Consider the following 14,752-nt stretch of genomic DNA (forward strand, 5'->3'; position numbering starts at 1 on the left):
TTTTCAAAAAATTTCATATGATAGTTAAAAATCAATTTTCAAGTAATATCTCTACTCTTAGATCCGATTCGGGTGGAGAATATTTATCAAATGAATTTCAAAAATATTTAGAAGTAAATGGAATTTGTCATCAAAGATCGTGTCCTAGGACTCCCAAACAAAACGGCTTGGCCGAAAGAAAGCATAGACATATCATGGAAACCACTAGGCCGCTCCTTATTTCCAAAGAAATTCCAAAGAATTTTTGGGCCGAAGCGGCCTTAACCTCAACTTACTTAATAAATAGAATGATATCCTCATCCTTACAGAATACATCTCCATAGGAAAAACTATTTGAAAGAACACCAGACTTCAATAGATTAAGAGTTTTTGGATGCAAATGTTTTGTCCTTACTCATAAACGGAACAAATTATCTCCTAAAGCTATTGAATGCGTTTTCTTGGGTTATGGAGAAAATCAAAAGGGTTTTAGATGTTTTGACTTAACAAACTCTATGTATCCAAAGATGTAACATTTTTGGAAAATGAAAATGGTTTTGTGAAAACTAAAGATATTGACGAAAGTGAATATACTTTTTTATTTGATCTTCTATCTCAAGAAGATGAGACTCTTCAAGAAGAGGAAATCTCTAATGAGTCTTTGAATGACCTAGAGGAAATTCCTCTTGATAATGTTATAAATGAGAATAATAGACCAATCCAAACATATGTTAGGCGTGGTCAACAAACTCAAATAAGTGCCTTAGAAAAATACTCTCAAGGATCCAACATTGAAGAAACATCTTTAAGGAGATCCAGTCGGATCTCCAACCCTCCTAATAGGTTTGTTTCCTATGAGTCCCTAACTCCTAGATATAGAGCATGTCTAATTGCGTTGCATTCATTTCATGAACCTTCACACTATAATGAGGCCAAAAATATTCCCCAATGGGTTGAAGCCATGAACTTAGAGCTTAGTGCCCTTGAAAAAGCAAAAACTTGGGAAATAACTTCGTTACCCACTGGAAAGAAATCAATAGGATGTAGATGGGTCTTCAAAATTAAAACCAAGAGTGATGGTTCATTAGAACGTTATAAAGCACGGTTAGTAGCTAAAGGATATGCTCAGGAATATGGTATAGATTATGAAGAAACCTTCGCACCTGTTGCTAGAATGACTAGTGTTAGGACTCTTATTGCTATTGCGTCAGTGAAAAAATGGCCTATCTATCAACTCGATGTTAAGAATGCATTTCTAAATGGCGAATTGAATGAAGAAGTTTACATGGATCCCCCTCCAGGAGTATGTATTGGTAAAAATAAAATTCTTAAACTTAAAAAGGCATTATATGGTTTAAAACAAGCCCCAAAGGCTTGGCATGATAGATTTAGTAATGTAATGACAAGTTTGAATTTTCGTTCATGTTATACTGACACTGCTTTGTTTGTGAAAAGTGCAGGGTCTTCAGTAGTTATTTTACTACTTTATGTTGATGATATGATCATCACAGGAAGTGATGAGAAAGGCATTAATGATATTAAAAAGGTTTTGAAAGAAAATTTTGATATGTCTAACCTTGGATTCTTAAGATATTTTTTAGGAATTGAAGTGGCATACTCTCCTCGAGGGTACATTCTCTCTCAGATGAAACTTGCTGCTGACATCTGTTCCAAATCTGGTATTTCCGACGATAAGAAGACCGAAACCCCAGAAGTCATCAATGCAAAATTAAGGTTGGAAGATGGAACACCTCTCGAGGATCCTACTCCCTACCGGCAACTTGTTGGGTCTCTAACCTACTTATCCATCACACGGCCAGACATTGCTCATGCCGTTCACTCTGTCAGTCAGTTTCAACATGCACCTACAACTGTGCACATGAGTGCAGTCTTAAGGATCGTCAGATATATCAAAAATACCATAACTAAGGGAGTTTTTTCTTTCCTCTGCCTCGTCCCTTGATTTAATTGCTTATACTGATGCAGATTGGGGAGGAAATCCCAATGACCAAGTCTCAACTACCGGATTTTGTGTTTTCTTAGGTGACTCTATGATTTCTTGGAGATGCAAGAAGCAACACAAAGTATCCTTGTCCTCGACGGAAGCAGAATATCGTGCTATGGCAACTACAACCATGGAACTTGTGTGGCTAAGAAGCCTCCTCAGTGATATGGGCATTGTCATCTCTACTCCTTCGAAGCTGTGTTGCGACAACAAAAGCGCAATCTATATTGCAAGCAATCACACCTTCCATGAGCGTACTAAGCATATTGAGATGGACTGCCATTACGTTCGTGATGAATACCTAAGAGGAACCATAGCACTACCTTACGTCACATCAGAGTACCAGTTGGCGGACTTCTTCACTAAGGCTCTTGCAGCTCCTCGGTTTTTGTTTCTCCTTAACAAGCTTTCGGTTATATCCCCGTAAAGCTTGAGGGAGGGTGTTAAAATATATGTAATTCATATATATGTATATATTTATATACATATATATTTGTATAATCTAAAATACCCGATAGGGGTATTTTAGTCATTTCACAAGTACCCGATAGGGGTACTTGTTCCTTTTCTTTCTTTTTGTATATTTCTTTTTTATTTTTTATCTTTTATTTTTTTGGTTTTTTGTCCACCTAATAGGAGCCCCACCATGGAGTCGATGGGGCCCCAACGGTCACATTTGTGACCGTTGGGGGCTCCCAACGACTCCATGGGAGCCCCTAGGTGGCTCTTCTTTTAAGGCCATATGGCCACTCCTCCCCTCCTTTTGTGTATAAATAGGGGTGAACCCCTCTTGTATTCTTTACTCTTGGGAGTTCTCTTTCTTTCAATAAGAGGCATTTATATTTTTATGTTGTGTTGTCTCCTTTGGGTTTGGGTATTAGCCCTTGTTGTTTGTTCATTAGTGGATGTTGTAAGTGCTTAGAGCACTCTTTACTTTTCCGCATATTTCATTACAGGAAACCCTTCAGATCTTTGAACCAAGAACCAACAAGTGGTTCCAAGATTTTGTGTGTGTGTGCATGCAGGCACAGACAGTTTATAATGTGATGATGGAGCAATCAAGCCCGCCATCCAGAACTTTGGCATAGGCAGTTTATAATGTGATGATGGAGCAATCAAGCCAGCCCTCCAGAACTTTAGATAGGTAAATCTTTCAGGCCTTCAACTGAGAACCAACTAGTCGTACCAAGACTTGTGTGCATGTTTGATCCTTTAATTACAAACATAGGTGGACATGATAAATGACTTATTTAGCAGTCAACAGGTCCATAACAGAATGTGTTTTGCCTAGAAATCTTCCATGACATTTCCTTGCAACATCACAATCAACCACCATTGCTGAAGACCTGAGCCAATTCCTTTACCACTAATTTCTGCAAGCTACAACACTTCAATAATCCAATGAAATGATAATTCTTATCAAAAAAGAAAAATCCAATAACATCCCAGATCCCACCCAACCCTAAGATTCAGCTCACAGATGTTTACTATAAGTGGTGATAAACAAGTACTGCATGACTATTCTCAGACAGCCCAGCTAAGACCTAACAGGCCTTCCCTTTTAAGTATAGGCATGTGACAAATAAGATTAGTTGTAAGACAGGTAACCCTTTCTCAAGATCCTAGCATCATTACCAAAATGAATTGATTTGTCCTGGACCTGATATACCTAATAATGTGACAAAAATCATTATTTGACCCCATCGCATTGATTTCAAACTAGGATTATTATTACTGATGTATATCAGTCATATTCATTGTTGAATATATGTTTACAGAACCAAAGTTAATTCTTCCATAATAATACCAGATTATGCATAAAAAGTTCAAAATGAACCTGCTTGCAGTACAAGCATGTGAACTAATGCAGGTCTGCAACAAATAGAACAATCTATTCGGTACCATAAACTTGTCTAACTTTGCATTCTAACAACACTGGGCCTCAAGGATTCAGAATCATGATAATAAAATAATAACAATAAAAGAATAATAGCAATGACAACAATGGCGACAATAATAGTAATATTTGTAACTCTAGTAACCCCCTATGGGTCATTCCATTAATCAAATATGGGATTTTCCAACATAAACAACATTTACTGTAAAAACCTTGAATGTCAGAACCAGGAAGATTGTACCAAGGGAGTGCATGACTGATCAACACACGCACGCCAACACATGCTAGACAACATTTCTTGCAGTGAATTCCTTACACTTGGTGCTTATTCACTCGACGCTTATGTCCATTGAATCCCTTCACTGATTTTTATATCCATTGGATTACAAGATACTCAAAAATCAATTTTTACAGTCAATTTCATACTTTTGATCTAATGTTTTAGGTCCAAGGACTTCTCAACAGTGATTAGGTCAAGGACGTGCAGGAGAGACCATCACCCCACCCACTTCTCCCTTTGTTTCCGACAGGCATATGAGGCCACTCTTCCCTGTATCCTTTTACATTCCCTTCATTACCACTTAAACCACTTATCCACCTTGAGAGTATACCTCATTAAAGTTAGCTCAGTCTCCATAACATTCTCATTGTGGATCATTTTATTTTATCAATGGAATTAAATACCCTTCAACATCAATGTGAACAGTATTATTTTTCTTTCAATTGTTAACTTTTCACACAACCTATGACAAAACAGGCAGTAGAGCTGTCTGTGCAAGTAGGTAGGAGTTGGTAGTTCAAAAAAAGGAAACCTTAGGGAAAGTTCACTCTCCTTTTAGAAGAGATTGAACATTAGATGGGCTACCAAGTTGTTGGAACTAGGCATCCAATAGTCCAGGTTCTCCAGAGAGAGAGAGAGAGATTTTGATCGATTTTGTCTGCTCAACTTCCGAATCATCAACCAGATAAATGTACTCCTACCTTAAATTACCAGATAAATGTACTCCTACCTTGAATTATTTATACGCTCCAGCTAACTATTCAGTAGCATGGCTCTTTCAAGTACTTTTAACATACGCAGGAATAAGTCGAACAAGGAATCTAATCTAGAGGTTGTTCCCATAGTCACAAATATCGGTATCAGTTATATCTTGGCAAGGCTATTTCTTGCGATATTATAGGTTTGGTGATAAATCTCAGAAAAATCTTGGGGCTTAAAAAATATAAAAATAACAAAAATAAGTAAGAAAAAATCATGTTTAGACAAAAAATACATAAATAATAAAATAAATAAGTAAAAAATGTAAAAGAAAGAAGAAAAACATATTTAAATGTAAACAGCAAAACTAATTGATAATATCATGAGAATATCGTGACAATAGCGAGATATTATCAAACTGGCAATATTTTACCTATATTATAGTTTGCTGAATTTACAATGATAATATCACAATATTTTGAAAATGTCGCCAATATATGTGACTATTGTTAAGAATAGACATGTTCACAAGTAGGGGTATTTTAGTCTTTTACATTATAACAGAGTATACCTGTATATGTTGTATTTGAGCAAGGGTATTTTTGTACATCAAAATAACTTAATATAACAAGAGGAGAACCCTAAACCTGTGGGACGTCCACTCATTCTCTTGGTTGTCATTCTATTGCAAATCTCTCTGCAGGTTCGAGTATAAGCCCTCATCAAATCAGAAACTGCTGATGAACATCATCTACTTCTTTCAGATAAGTTAAATCATTTTCCTCTCCTAAATCCTTTTCTTCTTCTCTTCTTTATTCATCCAATCAGATCTGTACCAATCCATTCCAGATCTGATCGTGTCGTTTCCGTTAAAGTCCTAAACATGTTTTCTTGATCAGATCGAAATCATAAGTCGAATTTGATCGTTTCTAAAAAGATCTGATTCATATCAGGTCTGATTTATGCTTCATCGGTGTTTTCCTACTTTACCCTGATCAGATCTGAATCATAACCAGATCCGATCACACTTTAATCAGGTCTGAGTCCGTATCAGATATGATCTCACTCTAATCATACCAAAGTCCATATTCTTGAAAGGTATAAAAAAAAGGACCGTGATTCAAAAAGAAAAGGCAGCCGCCATTGCTGACATCATTCCTACTTTCTCTTTTCGTTGTTTTCTGATTTGATTCATTTGCTGATTTACTTTTGATCAGATTCTTTCTTTCGTTATTCATTTGCTGATTTACTTTTGATCAGATTCTTTCTTTTGTTATTTTTTCGTTCAATCTCCTTGTGTTACAATGTCTTCCCAAAATTCCAACATCAATTCCACATTACAAGCTGAACTCCTCGAACTTTATAACCTGAAAAAAGCATATATCGTTCATTAGCAGTCTTGATTTGCTGGGGCATCTTGATGGGACTCTTCCTATGCCTGATGAATATGTTGAAACCTCAGATGCAAAAGGGCAGTCAACTACAAAGAATCCAGTATATTCTGCTTGGAAAAAGAACAATCAATCTGTTTGTCGCCTTTATTACAACAACTTTATCAAAGGAAGTCTTATTGCAGGTTTCAACACGAGTTTCAGCATGCGAGTTGTGGCTCACATTTCATCATTGGTTCGAGCAGATTTCTACCCCAAAGATCTATCATTTGAAAGGAAATTTTGCAGAACTAAAACGTGGGGATTCTCATGTCATTGAATATCTTACTCAAATCAAATCTATCAAAGATCAATTAGCTGTTGTTGGATCGCCCATATCTGATGAAGATATTTGCATGAAGACCATTAGGAGATTATGGCCTGGATATGACATGTTTGTTACCATGTATATGGGCATAAGTTCCCTACCAGACTTTGATCAGCTCCGCAACAAACTTCTGAAACATGAAGCGATGTTTCACAATATCAGCCAATGTCAACAAGGAATCGACATCTTCTCAACATGAAAATATATATATATATATATATATATATATATGTGTGTGTGTGTGTGTGTCTTCAAATACACCATAATACCTGATAGGGGTATTATGGTCATTTCGGGTACTTGTTTTTCTTCCTTTTTTATTTTCTGTAATTATTCTATTTTTTAATTTTTAATTTCTTTAAGCCACCTAAGGGGCCCCACCATACAGTTGTTGGGGCCCCCAACGGTCACAATTTGTGACCGTTGGGGGCTCCCAACAACTCCATGGGAGCCCCCTTTTGTGGCTCTCCTTTTGAGACCATGTGGCCTCTCTTCCTCTCTTTTCTTTTGTATAAATAGGGGTGAACCCCTTTGTATTTTAATCATGCTTGAGATCTCTCCATCTTTCAATAAAGAGACTTTTATATTTTTGCCTATCTCAAGGCTTGTGTATGTGTTGTCCCTTTGTGGACTTGGCTATTGTCTCTTTTGTTTGTCCATTGTAGGACATTGCAAGTGCTTATAGCACTCTTTGTATTTCCGCATATCTCATTACATGGTATTAGAGCCACTCGATTCTTAGAGGAAAAAGCATGGTAAGTATATTTCTCATCTATTTTTTGTTTGTCTCTCGTTTCTCACTTTTTGGTGGCATTATGGAAGCAAAAATCGACCCATCATTCAAACTCAATGGAAAGAACTACATGATGTGGGCTTCGGCTAATAGAGAACAACCTCAAAGGTAAGAAACTTTGGGGGTATGTTATGGGTTCCATTCCGAAACCTAGATTGGAGCTTACAAAGATCGAAGGTAGCCAAGAAAAAGCTCTTGAAGGAGATGATTGCCTCAAAGCCATTGAAAATCATCAAAAAGAAGTTGAAGATTGAGAAAGCAATCACTCAAAAATCCTTGCTTAGTTCATGAACAATGTCGAACTCAAAGCATGTAGTAATATAGCTAAATTTCACCGGGCTAATGAGGCATGGTTTCTTATGAAGGGTATATATACCCAAAAGGATCTTGCAAGAGCATATTTCTTGCAAGAAAAAATTAGAACCACCAAACAAGGTGATTAAGATTACTATAGTATTTTAAATCCACTATGTGATAAGTTGGCTCTTTTAGAGCCAAAATGGGTTGCTATGGAAGATGTTGAATTACGACAAAAGCAAATGGAACAAGATCGATTGTTCCAATTCTTATTTGGGTTACGTTTCGAATTTGAGCAAGTGAGGTCATCACTTCTCCATAGATCTATCTTTTCTCCAATAGAGGATGTCATTGCCGAAATCACTCAAGAAGAAATAAGGCTTGGCATGAGTAAGAATGTTGATGAAGTGCCTACCGTATCCAAACCCGGCAACAATATAAAACATATAAACCTCCTCACTTCGGTAAACAAAGAAACTACAATGAAGGAAGAAAAATGATTGCTTGTCATCATTGCTATGAGTCGGGTCACATTAAATCTGCTTGCCCAAAGCTCAATGAAACTTTCAAACCTAAGGTGACCTCTCTTGAAGAATCTACAACCAAAGAAAATGAAGGCAAGAATGGTGATCTCAAAGAGACCCTTGGTCAAATATACATGGCTCTTCAACAAATTTTTAAAGCTACTTCCTCCACATCGGGTGCGATCATTGTGTCTACATCATCACCCGATACGTATTCTTGGATCTTAAACTCTGGAGCATCTTTTCATATGAACCCTCATGAAAATGCCTTAGTTGATGTTTGCACCAATTCAAAAGGCTCTTGTGTTTCTACGGCCAATGGAACTTTTTTGAAAATCTCTAGTATTGAAACTCTAAAGTTAAAAAAATTTCAAAATCTTTTTGTTCCAAAAGTTAAGAGTTGTCCCCAAACTAAATTTAAACCTTTTTTCGGTCTCCCAAATGGTCGACCATAGATGTGAAATATTTTTCTCATCTAATGGTTGCTTTGTGCAGGATCTCCGGTCCAGGGAGCGAATTGGGCAAGGCTAATAAGAAAGGAGACATCTACTATGTGAATCATCTAAACCTTCCTACAAACTATTTTTGTTCTTATGTCCAAGAAAAAATATTGAAACTTGGCATAAAAGGTTTGGTCATCCAAGCTATTCAAAAATGTATCTTTTTCCATTGAGAAACAAATTTTGTAAGGAAAAAGACATTAATTGCAAAGATTGTATTTTTTAAAAAATAAAGTTTATTCATTTTCCAACTAGAACTTTTCTCTCTTCAAGACCCTTTGAATTGGTGCACTCGGATGTTTGGGGGCCATCTTCGGTCATGTCTAAAGGGGGTTACTCATACTATGTCACTTTCATCGATGACTTTACTCGATATGTTTAGATCTATTTTCTTAGAAGTGTTTTCCTTCTTTAAATAATTTCATATAAAAATTCAAAATTAGTTTCAAAATAATATATCTACTTTGAGAACCGATTTCGGCGGTGAATATTTATCTAATGAATTCCAAAATTATTTAACTCAAAATAGAATTTGTCATAAAAAATCATGTCCTAGAACTCCACAACAAAATGGATTATCGGAAAGAAAGCATAGGCATATCATAGAAACCGCTAGAACATTGCTTGTCTCTAGAAATATTTCAAAAAACAAAATTGGGCTGAAGTCGTCGTAACCTCAACATACCTAATCAATAGAATGTCTTCATCAAAATTAAAGAATGCCTCTCCCTACGAATTTTTTTTTAAATTCTCTTCGAATTTCAATCGTCTTTGTATTTTTTGTTGTAAATGCTTCGTTCTCTTGCATAAGAGAGATAAGTTGTCTCCAAAGACAATTAAATGTGTTTTTCTATGTTATGGAGAAAATAAAAAAGGCTATAGGGGTTTTGATTTCGAAAATGACAAGCTATATGTTTCAAAAGACGTAACTTTCTTAGAAGATGAGAATGGTTTTGAAAAAATGGAAAAATCAAATGAAAGTGATTATGTGTTTTTCCATGATCTTATTGATGACATAAATGATGACTCTATGAATCATCTTGAAAGCATAGAAGACACTTGTGATGTGTCCAATCTTGATGTGTCACCATCAAGTGATGGTGCTAGTAATAAAAATGTTAATGTTCACACCCGGAGTGATCAAGAAAGGCCTATTAGTGCCTTAAAAAAATACTCTCAAATTTTTAAATCTTCAAAAAAGCCCCCCATTAAGCACTCTTCTAGAAAATCAATACCCCTAATAGGTTTGTATCCTATGAGTCTTTAGCACCCAATTATCAAGCATGTTTGATAACCTTACATTCATATTATAAACCCGCTCACTATAATCAAGATAAAACTCTACCACATTGGGTTGAAACAATGAAAATAGAATTAGATGCGCTAAAAAAGGCTAATACTTGAGAAATAATCAAACTCCCTCCGCATAAGAAACCTATTGGATGTCGCTGGGCCTTTAAAGTTAAAACTAAAAGCGATGGATCCTTAGAAAGATATAAAGTCAGGTTAGTAGCAAAGGGATATTCGCAAAAATATAGAATCGACTATGAGGAAACATTCGCGCATGTAGCCCGAATGACTAGTGTCATAACTCTAATAGTTGTCGCATCAACCAAAAAATGGCCTATATATCAACTCGATGTGAAAAATGTTTTTCTAAATGAGAATTTAAATGAAGTATATATGGATCCATCACCTAAAATTAATATTGGACAAGGTCAAACTCTTAAACTCTTAAAAGCTCTATATGGTCTTAAACAAGCTCCCAAGGATTGGTATAATCGTTTTAGTGATATCATAGTTAAATTAGGATTTCATTCCTATTAGTACTAGCATTGTTATCTTATTGCTTTATGTTGATGACATGATTATCACTGGGAATGATCAAAATAATATTGTTGATGTTAAAACCATGTTGAAAATTAATTTTGACATGTCAGATTTAGGCTTCCTTAGATATTTTCTTGGTATTGAAGTTGCATATTCTCCTAGAGGATATATTTTGTCATAGATGAAGCTTGCTACAGATATCTGTACCAAGTCTGACATTTCAAATGATAAAAAGGTAGAGACTCCAGAGGTTATTAATGTCAAATTAAGGTTGGAGGATAGGGTTCTTCTGGAAGATCTCACACCCTACAGACAACTCATAGGATCTCTCACTTACCTAACCATCACCAGACCAAACATCGCTCAAGTGGTTCACTCTGCAAACATCGCTCAAGTGGTTCACTCTGCAAGCCAATTTTAACATGCTCATACAATTGTGCATATGAGCGTCGTACTTCGGGTCATCTGATACATCAAAAATACTATAAATAAAGGGTTATTTCTATAATCATTTTCTTCATTAAACCTTCTTGCTTATGCTGATGCAGATTGGGAAGGTAACCCTAATGATAGAATCTCAACTACCGGTTTTGTGTATTTTTAGGAGATTCCTTAATTGCCTAGAGATGCAAAAAGCAACAGAAAATCTTGTTATCTTCTACTGAAGTTGAATACCGGGTTATGGCAACTACAACAATGAAACTAGTTTGGTTCCACAATCTTCTCAAAGACATGGGGGTTGATATTGCTGGAGCTTCAAAGTTATATTATGACAACAAGAGTGTCATATATATTGCAAGCAATCACACCTTCCATGAGCGCACCAAACATATAGAGATAGACTGTCATTATGTTTAGGATGATTTTTTACGATGAACAATTACTCTTACATATGTCACTTCAAAATATCAGTTGGCGAACTTCTTTACTAAAGCTCTTCCCGCTCCTCGCTTCATGTTTCTTCTTGGCAAACTTTCTGTCATCTTCCTGTAAAGTTTGAGGGGGGTGTTAAAATATATATATATATATATATATATATATGTGTGTGTGTGTGTGTGTGTGTTTCTTCAAATACACCATAATACCCGACAGGGGTATTATAGTCATTTCAAACAGTACCCGATAGGGGTACTTGTTTTTCTTCCTTTTTTATTTTTTGTAATTTTTTTATTTTTTTATTTCTTTAAGCCACCTAAGGGGCCCCACCATAGAGTCGTTGGGCTCCCAACGACTCCATGGGAGCCCCCTTTTGTGGTTTCTCCTTTTGAGGCCATGTGGCCTCTCTTCCTCTCTTTTCTTTTGTATAAATAGAGGTAAACCCCTTTGTATTTTAATCATGTTTGAGAGCTCTCTCTCTCTCAATAAAGAGACTTTTATATTTTTGCCTATTTCAAGGCTTGTGTATGTGTTGTCCTTTTGTGGACTTGGCTATTGTCTCTTTTGTTTGTCCATTGTAGGACATTGCAAGTGCTTATAGTACTCTTTGTATTTTCACATATCTCATTACAAAGACCACCAAGATCAGGTAAAGGTAGAGGCAAACAATATGGGTGCGGCCCAGGTGTCCTACCTACTCCCTCAGGTCCCAGACCAAATGGCCTCACTTGTCAGATGTGCGGGAAACATCGCCATACTATTTTTTATAGCAATTAAAGGCTCGAGCCCCTCCCCCATCTGGCTTTTTTTTGGGCCGACAGGGGAGAGGCCGAGCCCCACCCCCATCTGGCGCTTTTTTTGGGTCGACAGGGGAGGGGTCGAGCCCCTCCCCCATCTGGCTCTTTTTTTGGGTCGACAGGGGAGGGGCCGAGCCCCTCCCCCATCTGGCTTTTTTTTTGGGTCGACAGGGGAGGGGCTGAGCCCCTCCCCCATCTGGCTCTTTGTTTGGGTCGACAGGGGAGGGATCGAGCCCCTCCCCCTCTGGCTCTTTTTTTGGGTCGACAGGGGAGGGGCCGAGCCCCTCCCCTCTCTGGCTCTCTTTTTGGGTCGGCAGGGTAGGGGCTGACCCCCCCCCCTGCTCCCTATGTTTTCAGTAGGGGAGGGGCTGAGCCCCCTCCCTCTCGTGTTGGGTTGGCAGGGGAGGGGCTGAGCCCCCCTTCTCCCTGTGTTTTCGAATTGATTTGAAAATTTTAATGTATTTTTTTTTGTGTTTTCAGGATAAAAATGATGAATAAAGAGAAATGACTTGCGTCATCCTCATCCCAACATGTGAGTTCTGCTGCTAGTTTTGTTGATAGTTGCAGTGTGATTGATGATGTGGGGCCACTATGAATACATGTAGATAAACTTGCAAAAACTGAAAAAAGGAGGTGGTGGAAACAAGAGATTTCGATGCAAGCTCTGCGAAAGAGATTTTGTTGGGTCTTACACAAGAGTGAAGGCTCATTTGTTGAAGATACCAGGACATGGCATTTCAGCTTGCAGAAAAGTTGATGAGGCAATGCGAAGACAATACAAGAAAATACAAGAAGAATATGAGAAGAGAAAGGCAATGGCCGATTCTTCTGCAGTCAGTGTGCCATTTGCAAGCCACCAAGAAGATGCTGAAAAAAAAAAGTCAATGTAGGAGGTAGAGGAACGATACAAGCAGCGTTCAATACATATGGAAGAGAAGAATTGGATAGAAAAGTTGGGCGGTATTTTTATTCTGGTTCACTCCCATTTAATGCGGCTAGAAATCCTTATTGGAAGGATTTAGTAACATCCTTGGCAAATTGTAATTTGAGTGGTTACGTGCCTCCAAGTTCAGAAAAAATATGAAGCACACTTCTTGCAGAAGAGAGGGCAAATGTGGAGAGGTTGCTAGAGATTAAAAAATATTCATGAGAGCAAAATGGAGTTTCTATTGTGTCTGATGGATGGACAGATATTCAAAGGCGTCATTTAATCAATTTCATTGCGTGTTCGCTTAGTGGCCCAATATTCTTGAAAGCAGATGATGCATCTGGGGAATATAAAAATGCAGAGTATTTGAAGGGATTGTTTATAGAAGTGATAAAAGAAGTGGGTGATCAGAAAGTGGTACAAATCATTACAGACAACGCTCTAGTTTGTAAAAGTGCAGCGTTGAGTTTGGAGAGTGAATACCCTCATATTTTTTGGACTCTCTATGTAGCACACAGCTTAAATCTAGCCTTAAAGAGCATCTGCAACCCCAAAGAAGAAGAAAATTCACAAGCATATGCTTTATGTTCATGGATTGAAGATTTAGAAAGAAATGTCAAAAGCATTAGAAATTTTGTTGTTAACCACCATCGTGCTAATGCTATATTTAATAGGCATTCTGATTTGAAATTGTTGAAGGTCGCTGAAACACGTTTTGCGTCCATCATTGTGATGATGAAGAGAATTAAAAGAGTGAAGAAAGATTTGATTAACATGGTGACTGATGAAAATTGGACATTCTATCGTGCTGATGATGATATCAAGGCTCAAGAAATTAAGAAATTCATTCTTGATGATGAGTTTTGGGACAGAGTGGTATAATTTCTTCAATTTACGCAACTTATTTGGGAAATGTTAAGAGAAGTTGATAAGGATGAGCTCATGCTTCACAGAGTTTATGAAATGTGGGATAATATGATTGAAAAAATACAAGCTATAGTTTTCATGCATGAAGAAAAAAATCCTACATTGGATGATTCAGATTTTTTTAATCATATTCATTCAATTTTAGTCAGAAGATGGAATAAGAGCAACACTCCTTTGCATTGCATGGCACATTCTCTTAATCCAAAATATTATGCAAATAAGTGATGGGCTGGTGGTATTGGTCGTGTTCCTCCAAATTTAGACCCAGAGTTATCAAGACATAGAAATATGTGTATGACAATACTTTTTCCAGAAGCATATCTTCTACATCAAGTCATACAAGAGTTTAAAAAATTTTCATCTTCGAGATTATATGGACCGACATTATTCGCGAGAGAAGAAGATAATATAGATCTTATCACATGGTGGTCAACATTTGGATCAAAAACACCTCTTCTCCAACGTCTTGCATTAAGATTGCTATCGCAACTTGCTAGTTCATCTTGTTGTGAAAGAAATTGGAGCACATATTCTCAAATCCACAACATGAAGACAAACTCACCAGAGGATTTAGTATATGTTTATTCAAATCTTCGATTACTTTCGCGAAGCAAATAATAAATACAGATACTAATTTGCTCTCTTAGTTATTTGATTATTTC

The 14,752-nt window shown here is 36.9% G+C and overlaps 1 protein-coding gene across 2 annotated transcripts in view; it reads right to left on the reverse strand.

The window, feature by feature from the left end:
- Window positions 1-14,752, reverse strand: part of LOC149832757 (protein XAP5 CIRCADIAN TIMEKEEPER-like) — a 42,778-nt gene that overhangs the window by 13,404 nt on the left and 14,622 nt on the right. The window lies entirely within an intron of this gene.

Source organism: Nuphar pumila, chromosome 7 (assembly GCF_984573655.1).
Source record: "Nuphar pumila chromosome 7, dmNupPumi1.hap1.1, whole genome shotgun sequence".
Taxonomy (NCBI): Eukaryota; Viridiplantae; Streptophyta; class Magnoliopsida; order Nymphaeales; family Nymphaeaceae; genus Nuphar; species Nuphar pumila.